Source organism: Myxine glutinosa, chromosome 3 (assembly GCF_964187855.1).
Source record: "Myxine glutinosa chromosome 3, kmMyxGlut1.1, whole genome shotgun sequence".
NCBI classification, from domain to species: Eukaryota; Metazoa; Chordata; class Myxini; order Myxiniformes; family Myxinidae; genus Myxine; species Myxine glutinosa.
The window spans coordinates 53589887-53615402 of record NC_136263.1 but is presented as its reverse complement, the minus strand read 5'-3'; the positions used below and the strand labels follow the sequence as shown (position 1 = coordinate 53615402).

The window sequence follows — 25516 nt, the reverse complement described above, 5'->3', positions numbered from 1 at the left end:
GTGGCTCATCATCTCCACAATGGTTCTTTCGGCAGCCTTGGCTACTAACAGTCACCTATCCCTCGACTTGCTCTTTCTGGCTCTCATTCCCAGTTTCCTCCCACCAATCCATCCTCCTATCAAGTGTTAATAACTTGTACACCCTTTCGTTATTTTATCTTGTTAATACTTCTTCCACATTTTATTTTATTCCTTTACCTTGCCCTCTGGCTTCCCCTACTGGCCCACAGCATTATAGTTTGTGATTACCATTGGTTACTTGTTCTTCTGTTTTATTTAGTTTCTGAATTATTGTTTGTTGAAAATAAATTATTTGTTAATCACGGTAGTGTTACTCGTTTGTTTCTGTGGTGCAATTGTGGTATTGGATGTTAAAAGAATAAGTTTCCTACCGCTTAACCGTCCAAGCTTGCATTGATAAGAGATCCTCCCTTAGAGCATTGCAATCTGCCGCCCAGAGGTGGGTGACAATATTATGTCTAGTTTACTTAAATTTGCTTTCTTAATGAAATAATTGAGGGACCACGACTCAGACTCAAGACTTCGTGACTCAAACTCAAAAATATCAATGCAAGCGATGTACGCTCATCGTATGACCGAACAGAGCATCCGTAAAGGGCCGAATATACAGAACTTGAAAGGCTGCTGTGAGAATGTAATGTTCTTCGAATGTATGACAAACATGAGCGTGCAAATCAAGTAGTACACAGAAAAAATATTTTCAAGTTTAATAATATACTGTATACACAAAATAATTCAAAATCACTCATATGGTCCCCATGTAATACACAACAGCACATGGAGAGAACCAACAATTACATTTTCGACATCATCCAACTATTTTTCACTCAACATCATCTTGCATTCGTTTGAAGTCACAGTAAAATGTAAAAAATAAAAAATACAACGTGGATATACTAACGGCATCTCTCTTCATGAGTTTAAACAATGTTACATTTCCCTTAAAAGTACATTAGAACCCCTCCTGTGGAACACTTCTTAATTCCTACCCATCTCCTTTTGGGTTTCGAGGCAATGGTTCGTCCATGTCTCATGTCTGTCAGCACGTTCACAATTCCTTCCACTCTCTGTGGCTAATCATCTGAAAGTTTGTGTGCATCATCATTTTAAAACAACCACTGCCAGTGTGACCAGCTCTCATAAAAATAATAATAATGGACACTCAGGTGGAGGTTAAGGGGGCTGCCGTAAGCCCTGAGCAGGATGAAGGGGCAGCATCCCCTGCGCAGGACAGAAGGCAATGCCCCCTGAAGCGAGGAAGTTTTAATATTTTAATAAGCTATGATATTGTTGTGGATATGAGGACTGTATATATTTTTTTTGATTGTGTGCTGTATTATTATTATTATTGGTGTTGTTGTTGTGCTGTGCCTCCTGCCTCCGGAGCTGTGTAAGACCAAAAGGGCGTCCCATAGTCCACAAGCATACACGTCAGCCAATCATAGGATATTCATGTTCAATAGTTATATCTTATTCTGTGTATTAGGATAAGGCTGTGTCTTCCAGTAACTGAAAGTACTCCATTGCACCAGTGAAAGAGATAGATTCCCTTCCATTCCCATTCCCAAAACCTCCATCCCCCCTTTTCGTCAATTGCAATTCGCATTGCCAACTGCATGTTGGGTGGTTTTCCCTTCATCCGCCATTGACCACGAGGCAGGGTTGGGGGGAGGAAGGCGTGTCTCCACCTCGTCATGGAGGGGAGGAGGGGCGCACCCGCCCGTCGTCATCGAGGGCGGAGTAGAGGGTCGCGCGACCAACCAGGGCCGACGTGAGCACCCCGATGGGCGTGTCCAAAACGCCGGCGGCTTAATCGCCGGAGGCGCTATAAAAAGGCGCGCACGGAAGAGAGTTGGTCTGAGTCGGTTGCCAGGAGGTTGGTTGCAAGTAGAGGTGGTGGTCAAGTGGTTGCGTTGGTTGCGGTGAGGAGTCGGTGGGAAAGAGAGAGTGGAGCTTTGAAGAAGAAAGAGCTGGGTCGTCAGAGGTGGTTGCCGTTCAGTGGTTGCCGTTCAGTGGTTGCCGTTCAGTGGTTGCCGTTCAGTGGTTGCGTTCAGTGGTTGCGTTGGAGCAAGGGTGGTTGGACAAACAAAGGAGAGAGGAGAGAACCCGTCACGCCAGACCCACCACCAGCGCGTCGGCTCCGACCGTGATCCGACCCGTGATCCGACCCGTGATCCGACCGTGATCCGACCCGTGACCCGACCCGTGATCCGACCCGTGATCCCGCGCACACGACAGGATCGGTGGCTCCAGCCACGCACCTCCTTCCAGCCAATCCACTCTGCAATTCCCCGTGTGAGTTGTCTTTGTTTGTGCTGTCCTGGGGTTAATTAAGTCTGTATAAAGATAAGCTAGTACTTCCCTGTGTCACCTGCGTCTCATGTACTTGTAAATAAACGTAATTGTTTCTTTTTGCTTATGTGTAAATAGTAAATAAATGTAGTAGTATTTCAAACCTTTCTTGGCCTTCGTTTTCCTCTTTACATTGCGTCGTTTTGTCTTTTCCATCATTGAGCAGCTAGGGTGCGATACGGCCAAGGTTCTGGGTGAATCGGGTGAGTCAGGGATCCTGTAACGGTCGCGGAAATACCAAACCGCTCGGTACCTAACATCTTAATCCGCGATTGGTAACAATTGGTAGTCAGGAGTTGGGATTCGAACCTGGGACTAAATTTATTTAGCCCAAATTTTGGACACCAATTGTACTATTGGCGGTAACAATTGGTGTCGGGAAGTGGGATAGGTCCCGGAGCGCGTTTCACGCGCTCGAAATTATAAAGCTGCCGAAATTTGTTTTTTTTTAAAGCAAAGCCCGAATTTTGAAATCGCGCCATGGCTGCCCAAGACGACGGGATGCCGGTGGGAGAGATAGACGGGGTAGAATCGACCCAGGACCTCGGGGAAATGTATATGGAGGAGGTGGTTGAGGAGGTTTCAGGCGCACAAAATGGCGCTCTCGCGCACGTGGTTACAGCGGCACCAAATTTAGCCACGCCCATAGTCGCGGTAGTGGAACCGGAGATGCCAATGGATTTGAACCTTTTTTTTTACACAAATGAAGGCCCTTATGGCCCAGAATAGTGAGCAAATGGGGAACCGGATGGATGCTCAGAGTGAGCGATTAGAGGGCCAAATGGGGGCAATGAGGGGCGAAATAGAGGGCCAAATGGGGGCAATGAGGGGCGAAATGGGGGGCCAAATGGGGGCAATGGGGGGCAAAATGGAACAATGGGGAAACCAAATTGAAGCAATAACCAACAGAATCGGTGACCGCATGCAAAAATGTGGGGAGACCATGGATCGCATGGTGGGCGAAAGGGTCCCAGGGGTGCACGAGGAGGTAACGCGGGTTGAAAAGCGCTGGTTGAGCGAAGCGGAGGAAAGCGGGGGTACAGTGACGGGTATAGAGATCGCGACCCGGGGTATGGGGCAGCCGGCGACCGCTGAGGTAGGAGAGAAAATTTTATTAAAGCCAGTGGTCGTTGAGGCGAATAAAGAAAAAACAGTAGTGGGTATAATTGAAATTGTAGAAACGACAGACGGAGAAGAGCAACAGTCGGAGGAAGGAATGGAAATTGCTCAAAGTCTGAATGCACATCCTGATGCCGTACTTGCTAATCCTTATAAAGATTTGCAGGTGTCGGTGCAGGGAGGAAGAAGAACCCCGAAGGTGAGACGGGCTGTGTGTGGTGCCGGGAGATTTTGTAAGGGGTTTGGCGCGAAGAGAATTGTCGCGCGATTGGGGTCAATATGGCCCCCGGGCGTTGGTGAAGGGTCCCGTGTGAATGGAAATGGCACGCATGTGAAAAAAAAGTGTGCGTCAAGGGGTGAGCGTGTTACGAAGCGCGAGTGTGATACCGAGTGCGAGCGAGAGTGCACGTCGGGATGTACGGAGTGTGACACGAATAGTGAGTTGGTGATGGCGCAGGTGCGAGAGGGCACATCGGAGCGCGAGTGTGAAACCGAGTGCGAGCAAGAATGCACGTCGGGGTGTACGCAGTGTGCGCGAGAGGTGTGGTGTGTAACAGGGAGAGCGTTGGTGGAATGTACGGACGGCGTTGGAACGCCGGGTTTTGTGAGGGTAAAAGGGGTAGCGTATGCGTGTGAGCATGCCGGTGAAGCATCGACGGTAACTGGGTTAGCGTTTAGTGCGACGGATAGCCGATGCGAGCACTCGGTGCGAGGGGTGCTTTGTTGGGTGCGAGGCCCGGCGCGGGTCGATGCTGCGTCGCTTCGCTTCGAAGCGTCGTTGCCGATTCGGGCTTGGCCCCGCCCCGCACGGTCGAGTCCGGGCCTTGGCGGGCGAGGCGACCGGTCCGGTTCAAGGGCGAGTGGGAGGAGGCGGAACGGTGCCCCCTCGTGGGGACGGGGTTCCGACCGGGGGAGATTGAGCCATCGGGCCCGGGACCGCAAGGTGCCGCGCCGAGATGGTGCGTGGAGCCTCGGTCCAACCAAACCACCTCCCTTGAACCGAAAGCCGGACGGATTCAACCTGCAGGCAACCAAACCACCCGAATTCATTGCTCGGCTTTACGAACCGAGTTTAATGATGTCACGACGCACCGAGGCTAGGATATAGTGGACTGTGATGATGATAGTAGTGATTTGATACGAAATTTAGAAAAGTGAGTAGAATTGGCAGTAAATGAAAAATTTTTGATTGTTGGATTTGGACGAACAAAATTTATAGTGAGAGGCCCCCGATGTGGTGGGATGGCAAATCCACCATCCCTCACAGACATGGGGCAAATGCGCAATAGTTTATGGGGTGGCTATGACAACCGAGCCAGGGAGGGCTTGGATAATGATAGGGATCTAGCGAAGATGACATTAGGTAACGTTAAGTTTAGTTAGTGACTGATACCTGTCGTGGGGACGCAGGTAGATTAGTGTGGATGATAATGACGTGGGAGCGCAATAGTTTAAAGGGACGACTGGGAAGCGCAAGTTTCAGAGGGGAGTAGTTAGCTGAGATGATGCCGTGTGTTTGAGGATTGAACAGGTGAGATTGAACAGGTGTGATTGAACAGGTGTGATTGCACAGGTGTGCAACTGAACAGGTGGATGGAGCAGTGTATGAGTGAGTGATGGTGATTGTGTATTGTGATGACCAAGTGGTCCAGGAAGAAAGGAGGGTGCAGGTGGCACCAGGTGTGAGTGCACAGGTGTGCACCAACAGGTATGGAGAATGGTTGTGTGGAATAAATGGTAGTGTAGAATATATGGAGTATTGGAATGGATGGTCGTGGAGTGAGTATGGTGGAAATTGTGGAGTGGAGTGGATGGTGCGAAGGTGTGAATGGGGGAAGAGTGGACCCCCATCACGGATACCCGGGGCGGGTAGTGTAAGTGTTAGGTAGAGGGTATAGGTAAATTGTGGTTGGATATTGGCATCTGTGGTGCGAGTGGAAGAATGATGTTTGGATGGGTGCATTAGTGTTGTGGAAATGGCTGGGCGTGTAGCCTGTTAGTGTGTGTAGTTGGTTTGGGCACTCCACCACTGTAAGGATGTCGGCCAGGTGAGGCCGCAGGTGGGCTCTGGGAGCCGGTAGTAGTTGTTGTGGATGGGGCCCGAGGATCCGGAGGACGGACCCGGGTAGCCCAGTGCCAGAGGGCACCAGTGGGGTGACAGATCCAAGAGGGGTCTTCCCCAGTTAGATAGGTTAGGGTGAGGAGCTAGGTAAGCTCGGGTGGCAACTGCAGTGGTGGAGGTGTGCAGGTGGGTAGACCTGCTGGGAGAGCTACACGTCGCAGCCCAGAAATTGTGCGAGGGCACAGGGAGATGAATCGGGGGAGTGAGACCCCAAATTGAGAAGCACCACAGTTTGGTCAATGGGAATTGGTTTTTAAAACCACATAGAGTAAGATTGCCAATGGATTGGCAGGGAAAGACCCCGGGTAGTGTAAAGTGTGTTAAAATCATTTAGAGGATAGTTAGGATGAAGGATCTCCTCACACCATCTGCATCCACTCACCTGAGGTGACAGGTACTCCACACCATGCCATGTTTTGATTATTTTTTATGATGCAAATGTTTGGATTGTGAGACGCATCATGACGTGGGTGTGACATTGTGCTTTGCGATTCCATCTCTTCCTCCTTATGAGGATTGATGATGAATTTGGTGATGGCAAATTTTGAAGTAGAGGGATTGTGGAGACGAATTTGGTATAAGAGAAATATGGGGAAGACGTGACGGTAGTGACGAATTTGTAAATGTGTAGATTTTGTACATATGGGGTAAGGGCAAGGGTGGGCTAGGTAACAGGGGGGTGACGTACGGTAGGGACGAGCTTTCTCACTTCGCCCTCCATACGCATTTCGCCTTGCATTGCCTTTTTGATGTGTACCCTTGAGACCTTACCCCTCGCTCATCTGTCTTGTCCCCCCCTTTTTGTCTCCCACATGAGGACCTGAGCGCCGTTGGGCGCCGAGGGGAGCGTGCGTGGGTCGGCCATTGTGCGCCCGAAATTCCCAGAACCAGCTGTCTGCATCGATGCACCACATTATGGACCACATGTCTGTGGCCGAGCACCACTTATGGACCCCATGGGTTGGGGCATGGCCCCTCTGCTGGAACCGGCCATGAGGGCCCGAAATCTTGCTGGCGGACCTTGGCCACAGGGCACCGATGCCCCACAGGTGAACCACACATAGTCGGCCCTGTGGGCCATAAATAAAGCAAATAAAAAGGACACATTGGGCACACTTTATTACAAATAGGCCGCCAGTAAGCAAAGCAAAGGAATGACAACAACTGGAAGAAATAATAATAACCAGCAGAGGGAGCCGAAGAGCAAGAGACACCTGCAGGGTTAGGGGTTGTTGAATTTATTTTATTGATGAACAGTGGTGACTGCACTGATTGGTGCTTGAGGGTGTGTTGGTGCGTTATAGGTGCTTTCATGGTGCATTGATGCAGAGCAGACTGTCTCCCCCCCCAGAAAGAACAATTACAGGTCCTGGGTTAGTTTTGTAAATAAAAATAGTGTCAACTGTAAATAATGCTCCCCACCGTCAGTGTATAGTTTGAAGACCATTCCGCAATTCGGTTAACTGTGGGCGTAAGTCTGTTAGGCAGGGTGCAATGGAGCAGCGGGACACCTTTATTTATGTTTTAAAACTGTCGCACTCAGGGTCAGGTTAAAAATAGAGGGAACTACACCTACGTGTCACGCTAAAGATAAAAGTTGTAGGCCCGGGACGTGCCTAAGAGGAGGAGAGTGCAGTGTTGTGGATATGAGGACTGTATATATTTTTTTTGATTGTGTGCTGTATTATTATTATTATTGGTGTTGTTGTTGTGCTGTGCCTCCTGCCTCCGGAGCTGTGTAAGACCAAAAGGGCGTCCCATAGTCCACAAGCATACACGTCAGCCAATCATAGGATATTCATGTTCAATAGTTATATCTTATTCTGTGTATTAGGATAAGGCTGTGTCTTCCAGTAACTGAAAGTACTCCATTGCACCAGTGAAAGAGATAGATTCCCTTCCATTCCCATTCCCAAAACCTCCATCCCCCCTTTTCGTCAATTGCAATTCGCATTGCCAACTGCATGTTGGGTGGTTTTCCCTTCATCCGCCATTGACCACGAGGCAGGGTTGGGGGGAGGAAGGCGTGTCTCCACCTCGTCATGGAGGGGAGGAGGGGCGCACCCGCCCGTCGTCATCGAGGGCGGAGTAGAGGGTCGCGCGACCAACCAGGGCCGACGTGAGCACCCCGATGGGCGTGTCCAAAACGCCGGCGGCTTAATCGCCGGAGGCGCTATAAAAAGGCGCGCACGGAAGAGAGTTGGTCTGAGTCGGTTGCCAGGAGGTTGGTTGCAAGTAGAGGTGGTGGTCAAGTGGTTGCGTTGGTTGCGGTGAGGAGTCGGTGGGAAAGAGAGAGTGGAGCTTTGAAGAAGAAAGAGCTGGGTCGTCAGAGGTGGTTGCCGTTCAGTGGTTGCCGTTCAGTGGTTGCCGTTCAGTGGTTGCCGTTCAGTGGTTGCGTTCAGTGGTTGCGTTCAGTGGTTGCGTTGGAGCAAGGGTGGTTGGACAAACAAAGGAGAGAGGAGAGAACCCGTCACGCCAGACCCACCACCAGCGCGTCGGCTCCGACCGTGATCCGACCCGTGATCCGACCCGTGATCCGACCGTGATCCGACCCGTGACCCGACCCGTGATCCGACCCGTGATCCCGCGCACACGACAGGATCGGTGGCTCCAGCCACGCACCTCCTTCCAGCCAATCCACTCTGCAATTCCCCGTGTGAGTCGTCTTTGTTTGTGCTGTCCTGGGGTTAATTAAGTCTGTATAAAGATAAGCTAGTACTTCCCTGTGTCACCTGCGTCTCATGTACTTGTAAATAAACGTAATTGTTTCTTTTTGCTTATGTGTAAATAGTAAATAAATGTAGTAGTATTTCAAACCTTTCTTGGCCTTCGTTTTCCTCTTTACATTGCGTCGTTTTGTCTTTTCCATCATTGAGCAGCTAGGGTGCGATACGGCCAAGGTTCTGGGTGAATCGGGTGAGTCAGGGATCCTGTAACGGTCGCGGAAATACCAAACCGCTCGGTACCTAACATCTTAATCCGCGATTGGTAACAATATTTTAAGTTTTCAAATGAGCTATGTGGTCTTAAGTATTTATATATGCCCAAAATGGATTTTAGAGCATGCTAAAGTCACATTGCGCATGTAAAGGCCAGCGGCAACATGATAATTGGCACCATGAAAGAAATAAGCCAAACTACAGAGTGGATGAATATGGGCCGAATGGCATCTGGGGAAGGTATGAAGGGAAATGGGACACTTCGGTATAAAACGGAACGATCCCGTAAAACATGGGATGGTTGGTCACAGAATCAACTGCACATGTGCTTGAACTTCATGCAATGAATGATCTGAATATATGTTATAGCAAACATATCTTTGTAAGGCACGAATGTGGATGGAGATTCCTGCAAAGAGCCGGAGTGGTGCAGGGATGTCTTTATTGGATTCAAACCTGGAGGGAGCGGCCCGGCGGCACAGATTATGTTGGGAATGTGTAAGTGCTGAGCGATTCTTCCAACATATCTGCAACCTGGGTAGGGAATAGAGGAAGATTATATTCAGACTGTGAGCAATCGATTTGTGGATGGGGGTTAAGGATTATCTTAATTTGTACACGAATCGTTTCAAACCTTGCAACTACACCTCGAAGCATTTACTAGTTCCCACTCAATGCGCTAAAATGGCCAAAAAAATCACTGGTGCTGAACAGGCAAAAATGCCTTGTGTCCGCCACAAGGTAATAAATAAGACGAGAAAGCATGTGAAAATGCAAAGCCCGTCCACGTCTGTTTGTATTCAGTCATCTTCTTATCTTCTTCTTCTGCTTCTTCTTCTTCTTCTTCTGTGTTCTCAAAATAACAAAAGGTTTTTTAATACAAAATGAAAATTGATGATTTGATGCAGCCTTGACCTTTGAGTTTTAGATCTAAAAACAACAACAATAGACTCCTACCTTTTGATTCGTGAACCAATTCAGTTACCCGATATGCAAATTCATAAAATTTCAGGTCAATTGGGTGAAAAGTGATTTTACGCAACCTTGCCCTTTGACCTTTTGATCTGAAAAAACAATCAGCTTGTTGCTTTTGATTGGTGGACCAACTCAGCGACCCAATATGCAAATTCTTAAAATTTCAGGTCGATCAGATGAAAATTGACAATTTAATGTAATGCTGACCTTTGACCTTTTGACGAAATTATTAATTTGCCTTATCCATATTCTCATATTAAAGCTTCGTTGAAAATTTGATGACAAAATTGAAATGGTAAATTTACATTTCAGGTTAATTGAATTAAAATTGATTTTATGTGACATCGACCTTTAACCTTTTGACCTTTTGACAAAATAATTAATTTGACTTCTCTGTATTATCATAATAAAGCTTTGTTGAAAATCTGATAAAACTCAAATGGTCAATTGGATGAAAATTAATGATTTTATGTGATGCTGACCTTTAACTTTTTGACGTTTTAACAAAAGAATTAATTTGTCTTCTCCATATTCTCATAATAATGCTTTGTTGAAAATTTGATGGCAAAACTCATATGGTAAATTTAAATTTCAGGTCAATTGGATGAATATTAATGATTTTATGTGATGCTGACCTTTAACCTTTTGACAAAATTATTAATTTGCCTTCTCCGTATTATAATAAAGCTTTTTTGAAAATTTGATAACAATAGCTTAAATGGTAAAAAGGTTATGGCACGGACACGGACACGGACACGGACACGGACACACACACACACACACACACACGAGAGATTACAATATCCCTTCTTCTGCTATGCAAGGGACGGTCTAACAAGCATTAAAATGACAAACACAAACACCTTTTGTAAACCATACCGACATAGCATTCAACCAGGTGCAGCAGAGACCACAACCCCCCCCCCCCTCCTCCATCCCCCCCCACACCCCCCACACCCAGGCTCTCCAATAGGATGTGCAAATCTGAGAATAAATTTGTAGACATGATCTATAAGGTGTAACATCGGCATTTTATTAAACTTACCAAAAGCAACCTGTCAATCCACAATTATAAATTAGTGACCGGATCAAATTATTCTTCCGTCACCTTACCTTCCGATGGAAGCAAATTTGTTTGCTCAGGAATTCCTTCATGGCCTGCCTGTAATCATAAATACGGCTGTTGTGGAAGTGGTTTATCTCAGCTGCAAAACAAATGCAAAGTGCAACTTTTATAAATAAAAAAAAGTGCAACTTTTATAACAACATCCAATATACTGTACAACAACAAGAGAGAGAATTGCATTGCAATATATGTCCCCTACCGGTCCCAATATTTTGCATAGTAAAGCCATAAGAAATTTTAAACATTGACAAAATTACCTGAAATTCGAACTTGTTCGGTAACTTATCATAACAGAGTTATGTACCTAGTTTCAGTTCAATGTTAAAGGGTAAGGGAAAAAAGTCTGTAAAACCACAGGTGGGATGAACCGACGGATGGACAGACATACAGGGAGTAACCCTACATGTTACGACCTGGCCCCTGTGTGAAGGGCTCGGGGTACTGCCTATTGCTCTGGAGATCATAATCAATGTGCTCGGGAGGCCAATACGTTCCCCGCGGGCGGGTCGCGCCATATAAGCAGTCAGAAGTGACTGAGCGAAGTTGCCATCCAAATGCTGATACAGTTTTACACCCCCACTCTTCAACACACAGTATGCCAATCCAGATATGCAGTGCAAATTCAAAACAGTGGAATAAATGCAAATCCTTTACTCAAAAATCCAGAAAAAAAAACACAGGGTACATCACCAAGGAATAGATCAATCATAAGGAAAAGACATCCCGCTGATATGCAGCGGCAAAGATCAAGTAATTAAAGTACAGACAGGCACCAAGACAAAACAGACGAGACAATTAAATGACCCACCCGGTATCCCTAGCTAATCCCAAAGGGGAGAGAGGGGAAGCAACATAACAAAGGAATATTCGCCAGATTATAAAAAAAATAAAAGGTAAAATAAAACCGGGAGAGGAGGAGGGAAATTCAGGCCTGTTTCAGGTGGCGTTCTGGCTGCCTCGCCCCAGACACATGTCCCGAGGATGGCGCCTCCCCTCCACTCTTCTCTTCTCTTTCTCAGTGGGTGTCCTCAAACTCCACGAACGACTTGCCCAGAGCAGTTTCTGCAAAACCATGAAGCCGCACGTTGTCTCCGGTCGGCTCAGACGAAACTTGATGAGGAGCAAACGCTTCTGCTCCCTCTCTCACTTTTCCTCACGATCCCACATGCACCGAGAAAATCCCCCTCCACCCCAATCTCTCCGGCACAGACTGTCCCTCAAACAGGCAGTCCTCAGAGAGATTAATCAAAGCCTCAAAAAGCTCACACAGGCCGAGTTTCTTGTCAAAACCTGGACCGCGCGTCCTGCATTCGGTTTCGCCTTTTTCCACCGACGCACTCTTCTTCCCTCCTCTTCTCCTCTTCTTTCTTTTTTTCCCCAGAGGTTCTTTCTCTATTCAATTATGTAGAGCTCCGGTGGGAGGGAGAAGGTCGATAAGGAAGATCTTTGTTTGTTTTTTAACAAAAGAATAAAAAATAAAGTCGAAAGGGAAGGAAAAAAGAAAAGAGCAAATCTGGTTTCACAGCCTGCCTGGCATTTCACATAAGATACACCCTAACGATCACAGCTTCTCGTCATTGCAAGCCCAGCCCCACGAGTGTACCATCATTAAACAATCCACCCCACGAGTGTAACTTGTAGTCAGTCCCCTCCAGTGAAGCCAGGAGGGGACTGAACATGTACTGTACTCTATTCAATTAAAATATTTGTTCTGTCAATGAAATTCTCATTTATGATTCGTGGTTGGGGTTTGATTCTTGAACTAATGAATAGATATCCGATTTAATTAAATAATGCCAGATATCACATTAAGCACTAATGATTCTGGATTCATTAATTAAAAAATGATGAGTTTTCTGATTAATCCATCACTGATACATTTCTGAATGTGCATGTGCTACTTCCTTGCGTGACGTTCAGCAATTTCAGGATTTATGGGATTGAAATTCTCCTTAATTGCCCCACAGTGTGGACAGAAAACCGATGGCCTTGCTGATACCTCGAGCGCTTTGGGGGAAGTGACGTCACTTTCCCACTGCTCAAGGGCTGTTTGTTTGAAGGTTCAAAATCAAGTTGTTCATGCTGTGTGCGTGTGTGATTTGTGTACGCAGCTGCACGACAAGCCTTACACCATGTAAACCAAATGAATCGATGAATCGAAAGTGCAAGAATGACCCAAACGAGTTCTGCTATATCTGTGGTAAAGTGACCATGCCAGACCGGCAGTCTAACATCACACGTTTTGTAAGAAAAAGCTATCACGCATACTTTGGAATGAAACTTGGTGACCAGGACAAAGCCTTTGCCCCTCACATAATAATAATAATAATAATAATAATGCATTTATTTTATATAGCGCTTTTCAGGAAGCCCAAAGACGCTTTGACAGAGTGCAAAACATAATGCATAGCAAAACATAAAAACAATTGCAAAAAAAAAGAAGAATCAATAGGGAAATATTCAAAGCACAAAGGAGGGAGAAGGAGAGGAGATAGTCAGGGGTTAGATGCTGTGGGTTAAATGTTGAATGCAGTGTTGAACAGGTGGGTCTTGAGTGATGTTTTGAATGTGGTGAGTGAGGAGGAGTCTCTGATGGTGTGAGGTAGCGAGTTCCAGAGGGTGGGAGCAGCGATGGAGAAGGCCCTGTCCCCCCAGGATCTAAATTTGGTCCGGATGGGGGGGGGGGGTCAGGAGGTTGGTACCAGCAGAGCGGAGGTTGCGGGTGGGAGTGTGTCTGGAGAGGAGGTCAGCCAGGTAGGATGGGGCCAGGTTATGGAGGGCTTTGTAGGTCAAGAGGAGGATTTTGTACTGGATTCTCTGGGAGATGGGGAGCCAGTGAAGCTTGTAAAGGACGGGGGTGATGTGGTCACGGGTCCGGGAATGGGTGAGTAGACGGGCAGCGGAGTTCTGAATGTGATGCAAAACGTGCGTTGAGAGTCTGCGGCGCTGGAGCCACAAGAAGATTGAGTGTCTGCCTTTTGGTATCCCAATGGTGTGGAGGGAGGGAAGAGATCATACTAATGACTGTTATTTCTGTATGACAAACCTACAAGGTGAGTTTATCAATTTTGTTTGAGTTTAACTTTATGTTTAATAAATTCCCAAACATTCTAAATTGTTTAACTTTATATATCATGTCACCCCCTTGACGGTATGTCTATCTCTTTCATTTTAGGCATAAATCGAAAAAACAAGCAACACTTAAAGTATCCAGACGTACCATCTGCCATTAAACCAATGCCTCATGGACCAGGAATTCCAATTCCAGCACCGCCCGAAAATTGCAGACATTCGGCGTCCGATTCCGATGAACAAATGGAAGATGGTGACATATCTGGTACATATCAACCTATGGGCGAGACAAGTCAACCCAAACTCTTTAGCCAAGCGGAGTTGAACGATCTGACACGAGATTTGTGTTTGTCCAAAGAATCTGCTCAGTTGCTTGGGTCACGACTTCGTGAAAATCGTTTGTTAGCTCCTGAAACTACATTCTCCTGGTACCGCAGCCGTGAAGAAGAGTTTCGAGAATATTTTATTTCGGACGATGAAGTTTCTCTGGTTTACTGTAGCAACATCACCGGCCTCATTGCAGCTATGGGTTTAGCATATGATCCTACAGAATGGCGGCTCTTCGTCGACTCCTCAAGTAAAAGCTTGAAAGCAGTACTACTCTTCAATGGCAACAAGATCGCGTCTGTTCCAGTGGGTCACTCGGTACAGATGACTGAGAACTATAGTAACATGGAGCATTTGCTAACTGCTTTGAAGTACAAAGATCACAATTGGATGATTTGCAGAGACCTAAAGGTATGTTGGTGTCAACCTAGTTACATATATTTTTCTGCTTTATTTATTGAAATATTCTTAACATGGATTAAAATATATATTTTTAATAAACTGGAATAACAAATTTTAAAACAAATATGTGTGTTCTTTATTTTTATTTATTGGTTGTGTCCATGGTGCTGGGTCTACAAGGCGGCTACACCAAATACCCCTGCTTTCTCTGTCTGTGGGACAGCCGAGCAGACAAGCAGCACGATGTACAACGCAACTGGCCAGAAAGATCTGGCCTGGAACCAGGTTCCCACAACGTTGTGTCACACGCTCTTGTGAATCCTCAGAAGATTCCACTTCCACCACTGCACATCAAGCTCGGACTTATGAAGAATTTTGTCAAAGCACTGAACAAAGAAGGTCGAGCTTTTGCTTTCCTGAACAATAAATTTCCTCGTGTAAGTGAGGCCAAACTGAAAGCAGGCATTTTTGATGGCCCTCAGATCAGGGAGCTTATGAAAGATCCTAAATTCGACGAAAGTATGGAGAGCAATGAGAGGAATGCCTGGCTCTCATTCAAATCCATTGTGACGAACTTTCTGGGCAATCACCGAAGTCCAGAGTATGAATGTGTTGTGGAAGGGCTCCTGCAGAGCTTCCAGGCTCTTGGTGCACGCATGTCCATAAAGATGCATTTTCTCAGCTCGCATTTAGACTACTTTCCGGAAAACTGTGGTGATGTCAGCGAGGAGCAAGGAGAACGGTTTCACCAGGATATTCGAGTGATGGAAGAGAGGTACCAGGGCCGATGGGATGTCAACATGCTTGCAGACTACTGTTGGTGCCTCAAGAGAGATGTTACAGATGCGACACACAGACGAAAATCTTTGCGAAAGCCATTTATTCCGCATTAATTGTTTTCCTTCGTCTTTTTAATGTTGAATTTCACATTATCGGTACTTGTGCGTCATTTTATATATAGTTTGTACATTTTCTGTCAATGTAAGTCTGATTTTGAATTTAAAAAATGCTAATTAAAAAAACAAAAATTTTGATTATTTTTTTCCTTAAAATTAAAAACTTGACCTGATTGAACGAAATGAGATACATTTCTAAATTCAGCATGCAAAAAGCATATAAGGACCGTTGAGAAAACCTAGACCTCTGAAATGACGCAGACCAGTGTTATCAATCAATTTTTTGGATTGATCTTAAATACATGACCAATCGATTATTAATACCAGTACATCAATGTATTGGATGTTGTAAGTGGGTGATGTTAGTGTTGATGATGAATTTTGAATTTTGATTATTTAATATTTAATTAATATTATTAAATAATTATCATTATTTAATTATAATTATAATTTGATTAATATTATTTGAATTTTGATGATGTCGGGGTGCTATGGAGGGTGGAGGGGAAGGGGTCCTTCCTGTTACAAATGCTTGGAGGTGGCACGTTTACCCTTTAAGGACCAAGGTTCACATGTGTCCCTTTACCTTAAAGTGGTTTATCTCCTTGTGGTCCTCAAAGGGTTAAGAGCTTTAGTGGATAAAATGAGGAAAGGGTTAACATCTTTACTATACTTGTGAGAGGGTGGGGACTGGATGAAGAAAGTCCATTGTGTTTGTTAGGTGGGTCTATGATAGGTGCTGCTGTATGCGTTGCTGTGGGTGTGGGTGGCATGGGGGTGGTATGGCTGGTGTGGAGTGTGCGAGTGATGATGGAAGTACTGAGGGTGCAGCTGGCGTTGGATGTGCAAAGGGGGTTTGTGACAATCTGGGTGTGATGGGTACAGACAGGTGAGAGTGTGGGTGATGGTGCAGGGCTGTGCTTGTTGTGCTTGTGTGCTGTACTATGGTTGTGGGGGGAGAAGAGGTTCAAACCTGGGGTGTGGTTATTGTGGTTGGTGCAGTCGGTGTTATGAATGCTGTGGGTGGAAGAAGTGATGGGAGTTCTGTGAGTGTGCACGAGTATGGTCGTGCAGATGATCGAGCGATGGTGCATGTGCGCGTGATGGTGGGCGTCAAATGGGGAGGGAAGGGAGTGTGACCACTGATATAGTTTTTGACCGGAGTTAGGGTATTGAATATGTGGACTCTCCATTTTGTCACTATGATGTGAAAAATATAATTTTGTGTTGTTTTGGAGGGGTGGCGTGGGGGATATTAATGGAATGTTGGATGACGTGTTGTTGGTTTGTGGGCTGGGAACATTGGCAGTGGTGCATCCGGAGGGTAACCATGTGATGAGGGTCTACGCTAAACCTTTAAAGAAGAGGTGTAATTTTTGGGGGAGCATTTGAAGAATTTGGAGTGTGAAATAATCTTTTTCAGGAGTCAGTGTGTATTTCTGTAGTAGAGTGATGGATGCAAACCAGTGGTTGGAGGGGTTTGGGTTTGTGAATATTTGAGGTTCCATGCATGGTCATAGTGAGTTTATGGCAGTCAGGTGGTCGGGCGCTTAATAGAAGGGGCGGTAAGACTTGTGGCTGTTTTTGAGAATAAAATTAGGACTTTTTTCTACAATATAAACCGAGGATGAGGTTGGAGGGTTGGGGCAACAGGAGGTGGTTAATGCAAGGGAAAGGTTAAGGTGTTGTGCATGAATGCCAGGAGCTTGAATGGAAGAGCTGGAAGCTAGGATGGATGGCGAGGGGTACGAACGACATAGTTGCTGTAAGTGAGACGTGGCGTAGTGAGCAATCCAACTGGAGGACATTCATTCAAGGCTACAGGGGTTTACAGGAAAGGAAAGAGAAAAGGGGAGGAGGTGTGTCAATCTGTGTCCCCCCCCCCCCCCCCCCCCCCACCGTTTAGAGGCCATTTTTCCCCGCAAAGCGGCACGTTCTGTGTGAAAGACATTATTGTATCGAGAGAAAGGCACGACATTGAGCAGGCAATTGATGGAGCGGAGTCTGTGTGAATACAGATTGGAGATTGTAAGAAAAGTAAGATACTTGTCGGATGCTTGGGCTCCTGGTGTGAAGGAAGAACATTAAAGATTGATGTGTGAATAATTCAGAAGGGCATGTGATAAGGGAAGAATTTTGATGATGGTGGATTTGAACTTGCCTGGGATAGATTCGGTCCAGGAACATGGAAAGGGCAGAGCAGATGAGGTTATTCTCGACCTAGTCCAGTATTGCTTTTCAACCCAATTTGTACAAAAGCCCACTAGGGGGAGGTCTGTGTTAGACCTATTTTGAGTACCAATCCCAATATGGTGGGGGAGGTACATAAGTTTAAACGGGATTTAGATGGGTACCTGGATGCATTGTAGAGGAGGAGTATGGGGATATTAGCTTGTGTGCGTGGGAGGTAGTTTGTATGCGGGTGGGTAACGATACTGGGGTTGGTGCAGTATAGGCATTATGGGCTGAATGGTCTCCTCCTGCACCAAGGTTCCTTGTGTATCTTTATGTAATCAATTTATGATTATTGCCATTGCCATTGTCTGATATCAGATTCATGATTGCACAATTCTGGTTCTTTAATTGACGAATCCACAATGGGTTTTTGACAAGATAAGTCACAGTATATTTTTTATGTTGGTAATGAGCTTCCTGGGAGGTCGTAATGTGATGGATGCAGCACCCTCACATTGAACGGAAGCAAGGGATCATAAAGGCGATCACTGTGCAACATGATGTACAAAAGCGTTAAAGCAGTTTTACTCTCCCCAGGATCCAAGGCTTAGAGATGGAGGATCCTGTACAGACATGAAACACCAGACATTTGGAGGCACAAGTGTACTCGGACAGGAATTACAAAGGGCACTAGAAAATAAACCCATCCTTCCGAACAGATTAATTGCCCCACTTTTATGACATCGCGCCATATTGTATGAGCGGCATCCACCAGATGGCGATATACGATACACATTTACATCCAGAGAATTGGGGTCCACTCCCCACCCTGAACTCCCGGGACTATTAAAATAATTTTACCACCTAACGTCTCCCGTCCCCATAACCCTGTGAATGCATCCACCAAGTTTCAACTCGTTCCATGCATGCAGGAGTTCAGGAGTGCATAGCAGTCAAACAAACACACAAACAAGAAATATGTCGTGCATAACACGATACTTGTGAAATCCCTAAAATACGTTGTTGGCCTATGATGACCTCAAAAATAAATGGTGGTTGAATTCAATGACCTGCTATGCAAATCCTCTGAAATTTTCAAGTCAATCGGATGAAAATTGAGGATTTTAGAAACTTGGCCTATGTTGACCTTTTGGCCTATGTTGACCTTTTGTCCTATGTTGACCTGAAAAATAGTTGGTGGTTGAATTCAGAAAATATATGCAAATCCTCTTAAACTTTCAAGTCAACCAGATGAAAATTGAGGATTTTTGAAATTTGGCCTATGTTGAACCCAAAAATAGTTGGTTGAATTCAGTGACCAGATATGCAAATCCTCTTCAAATTTCAAGTCAATCGGATGATAATTGAGGATTTTAGAAATTTGACAAAATTGGTGACATTTGGCCTATATTGACCTTTTTGATATCAAAAACAATAGGATTCTTCCTTATGACCAACTCTACCATTTGGTGAAGTTTCGTGAAGATTGGTTGAAAATTGTGACCTGTAGGCAACTGACATACATACAGACAAACGGACAGAACAACGCACAAGACCAACCAATATACTTGAAAAATCTTTGATTTTCGCAAGTAACAAACTAGAATGGCACTCGGTAGAGAGCAAACATCTGCCAACAGTTTATGTTTTGTATCCACTGATAGGCCAGATCTGGATTCGGACCAAAACCCGAATCTAATTGGCTTGTTCCGCTCGCATAACCAAGTCGTACACCTAGTTTTGTTACAAGTCCTTTGCAACTTTTTGATATATCGGTTTTAGCCCTACCACTGGTGAATAATTACTTTAACAACCCTCTGATCCGGATCCGTATCTTCACCAAAAATGAATCATTTTGTCCTCGTCACACCCAACCAATTCACCAAGTTTCATCTGGATTTGGTCAAAAACTTTTGGGATGCCGTGCTCTATATCGTTTTTTGCCCTATTGCTCAATGGTGAAGAATCACTTTAAAAATTCTCGGATCCAGGTCCTGATTCAGATCTTCACCAAAATATAATCATATCGTCCTTGTCACACACCCAACCTCTCCACCAAATTTCGGGTGTATTCATCCACAACTTTTTGAGATATCCTTTTTACAAACAGACATACAAACAAACAGGAAATATGTCGTGCAGAGATACTGGCGAAATCCGAAAAAATAATTGGCGGTTGTATGCAAAGACCAAATATCCAAATCCTGTTCAAATTGAGTCCATCGGATTAAAATTGAAGATTTTAGAAATTGTGCCTAAGTTGTCGACCTTTGGCCTGTGTTGACCTTTTGACCTCAAACTCAAAAGGCTTCTTTCTTATGACCAACTATTCCATTTCGTGAAGTTTCATGAAGACCGGTTTTAAATTGTGACCCGTTTGTCAGATAGACATTAAAAAAAGACAGACAAACAGACAAAATAATGCACACAACCAACCAATATACTTGAAAAATCCTGGATTTTCACAAGTAACAAACAGACAGGGGTGAAAACCTAACTTCCATCCTTCATTGGTACGGTGGAAACAAATACATCAACAAACAAACAAATGATCAGTAGACATAATACATGGGATTTGAAATGAGGATCTCAGTTTCACGAGTGCTCAGATGGGAACGCCAAACAAGCCAAGTTTTTATTAACCCTTGGATGCAGTGATTGGGCCTTGGAGGCCCACAAGGTTTTTTTTGTTGGTTGCAAAAACTATGCTGTACAATTATTATTTTTTATTATTATTATTATTATTTTTATTTTTTATTTTTTTGAATGAGCCTCATATTCACCGACTTTCATGTTGTTACACAAAATGTAATGACATTAAAAAAAAAAAATTTCATTCAGGCTCATGTGAAAATCTTCATTCTTCGCTTATAACACAAAAATCCTACACGAATGCAGGCCTGGGGCCTTCGAGGCCCCGCATAAATGTTGTTGTACGACTGTTATATCATTATTTTCTTGATATGAAAATAGTTAGCCTAGTTCAGCCTAGTTCGCCGAGTTCAGCCTAGAAAACAGCCTAGTTCGGCTGCCTCATTATATGCTCCTATAACTTGGTTGCAAATAATTCAGTGACAAAAATATGAAAATTTCATTCAGGTTTGTGGGAAAATCTTCATTCTTCACTCATAACACGAATGCAGGCCAGAGCCTTACAGACCAGGCATAAATGTTGTTGTACGACTATGTTATATCATTATTTTCTTGATATGAGCCTCATTATATACTCCGATAACTTGGTTACAAATAATACAGTGACAAAAATATGAAAATTTTCATTCAGGTTCGTGGGAAAAGCTTAATTCTTCATTCATATCATAACACTAATGCAGGCCTGGGGCATGAGAGGTGCCTCATAATTTTTCTTGTGTTATAACCATGTTATATAATTTTTTTTGTTTTGCATGAGCCTTCTTGTATGCTTGGATATAAATGCAAGCATGTGATAAACTTGGATATAAATAATTCGATGGAATAAATATAAAAATATTTCGTTCTGATTCGACGTAAAACCTTCATTCATAACAAACCTTCATTCATAACACATTACATATGACACATTACACATGACCCATAACACATTACCCATAACACATTACCCACAACACATTACCCATTACAAATTACAAATTACACATTTTACGATAAGTAAATAAAATTCCCGGGCCTCCCAGGACTGCATTGGTATAGGATTTTTGACAATGTTGTGGACATATACATTCTAAATAAAAGGATGTGAATCGTATTTCTTTTGAGCAAATACTCCTCCATGAGCCTCAACTTTTTGGAGAAAAAGGAGTTGAACCCCCCCACCCCATAACACATTGCACATGAACCCCCCGCCCCCCAATTGTTTTTTTTTTGCAAAGAAAAAAATTATTCATCACTTGTATGGGATTCTGCCAAATAATAGGATCGATGATTCACATTTTCTGAGCAAATACACATCCATGAGCATCGACTTGGATCGAAAAAGGATAGCAAAGAAAAAAAATCGACAGAAATAAAAAGAAAATAAAACATTTGGTGTTGGTTTGGTGGATGTATTGCTTTGGCGGATGTGTTGGTTTGGCGGATGTGTTGGTTTGGCGGATGTATTGGTTTGGCGGATGTGTTGTTTGACTAATGCAAAGGAATGGTGGATGTGTAGTTTGGCGGATGTATTGGTTCGGCTGATGTGTTGGTTTGGTGGATGTGTTAGTTTGGCTGATGTATTGGTTTGGCGGATGTAATGGTTTGTGGATGTGTTAGTTTGGCAGATGTATTGGTTTGGTGGATGTGTTAGTTTGGCGGATGTGTTGGTTTGGTGGATGTGTTGGTTTGGTGGATGTGTTGGTTTGGTGGATGTGTTGGTTTGGTGGATGTGGTGGTTTGGCGTATGTGTTAGTTTGGCTGATGTGTTGATTTGGGGGATGTGTTAGTTTGGCGGATGTGTTTGTTTGGTGGATGTATTGGTTTGGTGGATGTGTTGGTTTGGTGGATGTGTTAGTTTGGCGGATGTGTTGGTTTGGCTGATGTATTGGTTTGGCGGATGTGTTAGTTTGGCGGATGAATTGTTTCGGATGATGTGTTGGTTTGGTGGATGTGTTGGTTTGGTGGATGTGTTGGTTTGGCGGATGTGTTGGTTCGGCGGATGTGTTTATTTGGCAGATGTGTTTATTTGGCGGATGTGTTTGTTTGACAGGTGTGTTAGTTTGACCGATGTGTTGGTTTGACTGATGCATTGGAATGCTGTATGTGTTGGATTGGCTGATGTGTTGGTTTGGCGGATGTATTGCTTTGGCGGATGTGTCGGTTTGGGCGGATGTGTTAGTTTGGCGGATGTGTTGGTTTGGCGGATGTGTTAGTTTGGCGGATGAATTGTTTCGGATGATGTGTTGGTTTGGGGGATGTGTTAGTTTGGTGGATGTGTTGGTTTGACTGATGCACTGGAATGCTGGATGTGTTGGCTTGGCTGATGTGTTGGTTTGGGGGATGTATTGGTTTGGCGGATGTATTGCTTTGGCGGATGTGTTAGTTTGGCTGATGTGTTGTTTGGCTGATGTGTTGTTTGGCGGATGTGTTGGTTTGGCGGATGTGTTGGTTTGGCGGATGTATTGGCTTGGCTGATGTGTTGGTTTGGTGGATGTGTTAGTTTGACTGCTGCATTGGAATGGTTGATGTGTTGGTTTGGTGGATGTGTTGATTTGACGGATGTGTTGGTTTGGCGGATGTGTTGGTTCGGCGGATGTGTTTATTTGGCGGATGTATTGGTTTGGCGGATGTGTTTGTTTGGTGGATGTATTGCTTTGGCGGATGTGTTGGTTTGGTGGATGAGTTAGTTTGGCGGATGTGTTGGTTTGGTCGATGTGTTAGTTTGGCGGATGTGTTGGTTTGACGGATGTGTTAGTTTGGCGGATGTGTTGGTTTGACGGATGTGTTAGTTTGGCGGATGTATTGGCTTGGCTGATGTGTTGGTTTGGTGAGTTTGTCGGATGTGTTGGTTTGGGGTGGGGAGGGGGGGTGGGGCGGGGGGGGGGGGGTGTTGATTTGATGGATGTGTTGGGTTGGCGGATGTATTGGTTTGGTGGATGTGTTTGTTTGGTGGATTTATTGCTTTCGCGGATGTGTTAGTTTGGCGGATGTGTTAGTTTGGCAGATGTGTTCGTTTGGCGCATGTGCTAGTTTGCCGGAAGTATTGGTTTGGTGGATGCGTTTTTTTGGCAGATGTATTGTTTTGGTGGATGTATTGGTTTGGCGGATGTATTGTTTTCGAAGCTGTGTTAGTTTGGCGGATGTGTTGGTTTGCGGCATGTGTTACTTTGGCTGATGTGTTAGTTTGGGGGATGTATTGGTTTGGGGGATGTATTGGTTTGGGGGATGTATTGGTTTGGGGGATGTATTGGTTTGGGGGATGTATTGGTTTGGGGGATGTATTGGTTTGGGGGATGTATTGGTTTGGGGGATGTATTGGTTTGGGGGATGTATTGGTTTGGGGGATGTATTGGTTTGCGGCATGTGTTACTTTGGCTGATGTGCTCGTTTTACGGATGTGTTGGTTTGGCTGATGTGTTGGTTTGGCTGATGTGTTGGTTTGGCTGATGTGTTCGTTTGGCGGATGTGTTCGTTTGGCGGATGTGTTGATTTGCGGCATATGTTACTTTGGCTGATGTGTTAGTTTGGCTGATGTGTTCACTTGACGGATGTGTTGGTTTGGGGGATGTATTGGTTTGGCGGATGTATTGTTTTCGAAGATGTGTTAGTTTGGCGGATGTGTTGGTTTTGCGGATGTGTTGGTTTGCGGCATGTGTTACTTTGGCTGATGTGTTAGTTTGGGGGATGTATTGGCTTGGGGGATGTATTGGTTTGGGGGATGTATTGGTTTGGGGGATGTATTGGTTTGGGGGATGTATTCGTTTGGGGGATATATTGGTTTGGGGGATGTATTGGTTTGCGGCATGTGTTACTTTGGCTGATGTGCTCGTTTTACGGATGTGTTGGTTTTGCTGATGTGTTGGTTTGGCTGATGTGTTGGTTTGGCTGATGTGTTGGTTTGGCTGATGTGTTGGTTTGGCTGATGTGTTGGTTTTGCTGATGTGTTGGTTTGGCTGATGTGTTGGTTTGGCTGATGTGTTGGTTTGGCTGATGTGTTGGTTTGGCTGATGTGTTGGTTTGGCTGATGTGTTGGTTTGGCTGATGTGTTGGTTTGGCTGATGTGTTGATTTGCGGCATATGTTACTTTGGCTGATGTGTTAGTTTGGCTGATGTGTTCTCTTGACGGATGTGTTGGTTTGGGGGATGTATTGGTTTGGGGGATGTATTGGTTTGGGGGATGTGTTACTTTGGCTGATGTGTTAGTTTGACGAATGTGTTGGTTTGGCCGATGTGTTAGTTTGTCGGATGTATTGTTTTGGCTGATGTGTTGCTTTGGCGGATGTGTTGGTTTGGCGGATGTGATGCTTTGACGGATGTGTTTGTTTGGCAGATGTGTTGATTTGATGGATGTATTGGTTTGGCTGGTGTGTTGCTTTGATGGATGTGTTAGTTTGGCGGATGTGTTAGTTTGGCTCAGTATATGAGCTCAGGATCCTCAGTACACGAACACGAACGAACGAACGAACGAACGAACGAACGAACGAACGAACGAACGCACGCACGCACGCACACGCACACACACACACACACACACACACACACACACACACACACACACACACACACACCCTTGCAGGGCATATGCCATGATGTCGACTCGTTTGTTCAGTCTCCTTCTCGACCAACGTCATCTTGTTCGCAGTGACAGATTTATCACATTCCTTTAGCTTCTCCGTTGCTGCCTGTAATAAAATATTTAGGGCATAATCGTTCAAGATAATGTTGGAGAGAGAACAAAAACTCAAGAGTCGGGATGGAGGGCTGATATATCGGATAGCAGTGCGTCACCATACGAATGGACTCGATGGAAGAATATAAAAGGAAATACCGAGGAATGTCGTTTCACAGATGTAAGAAGAGGACCAAATGAGCAGAGGTCATGTCCACCTGTAAAACTCTGTTTTTGCCACCTCTCCCCCAGTCTAGAACCCTATTCTCTCCCTATTTTCTTTCTCTCCCTATTTTCTTTCTCTCTCTCTCTCTTTCTCTCTCTCTCTCTCTCTCTCTCTTTCTCTCTCTCTTTCGCTCTCTTTCTCTCTCTTTCTCTCTCTCTCTCTCTTTCTCTCTCTCTCTCTCTCTCTCTCTCTCTCTCTCTCTCTCTCTCTCTCGCCCCCTGCAGGCCGTTTGTGGTGGGCGTGGCATCATGGCGGCTGTGAGCAACTGCTCTGTGTTTTAGTGAGTTCTTTGTGAGTTTTCCTCCTCTCCTGCCCCCCCCCCCCTCCCTCTCCTTTCCATCCTGTGTACTTTGGTATTTTGTTTTCATCCTTTCTATACCTTTGTCTTCAAGAGAGAGAGGTTTGAGAGCGGACCCATTTTGGGTGCGGCCTACCGGCTTCGACGACGCTTTGTAAGCCTT

The 25516-nt window shown here is 44.9% G+C and overlaps 1 long non-coding RNA gene across 1 annotated transcript; it reads right to left on the bottom strand.

Moving 5' to 3' along the window:
* Positions 1–714: 714 nt before the first annotated feature.
* LOC144891307 (uncharacterized) lies at positions 715–25111 on the bottom strand. Its single transcript, XR_013622829.1, has 4 exons — positions 24729–25111; positions 10642–10733; positions 8608–9087; positions 715–1300 (listed from the first exon to the last, which is right to left on the bottom strand). It is a non-coding gene; the product is annotated as an uncharacterized LOC144891307 (long non-coding RNA).
* Between the last annotated feature and the right edge of the window lie 405 nt (positions 25112–25516).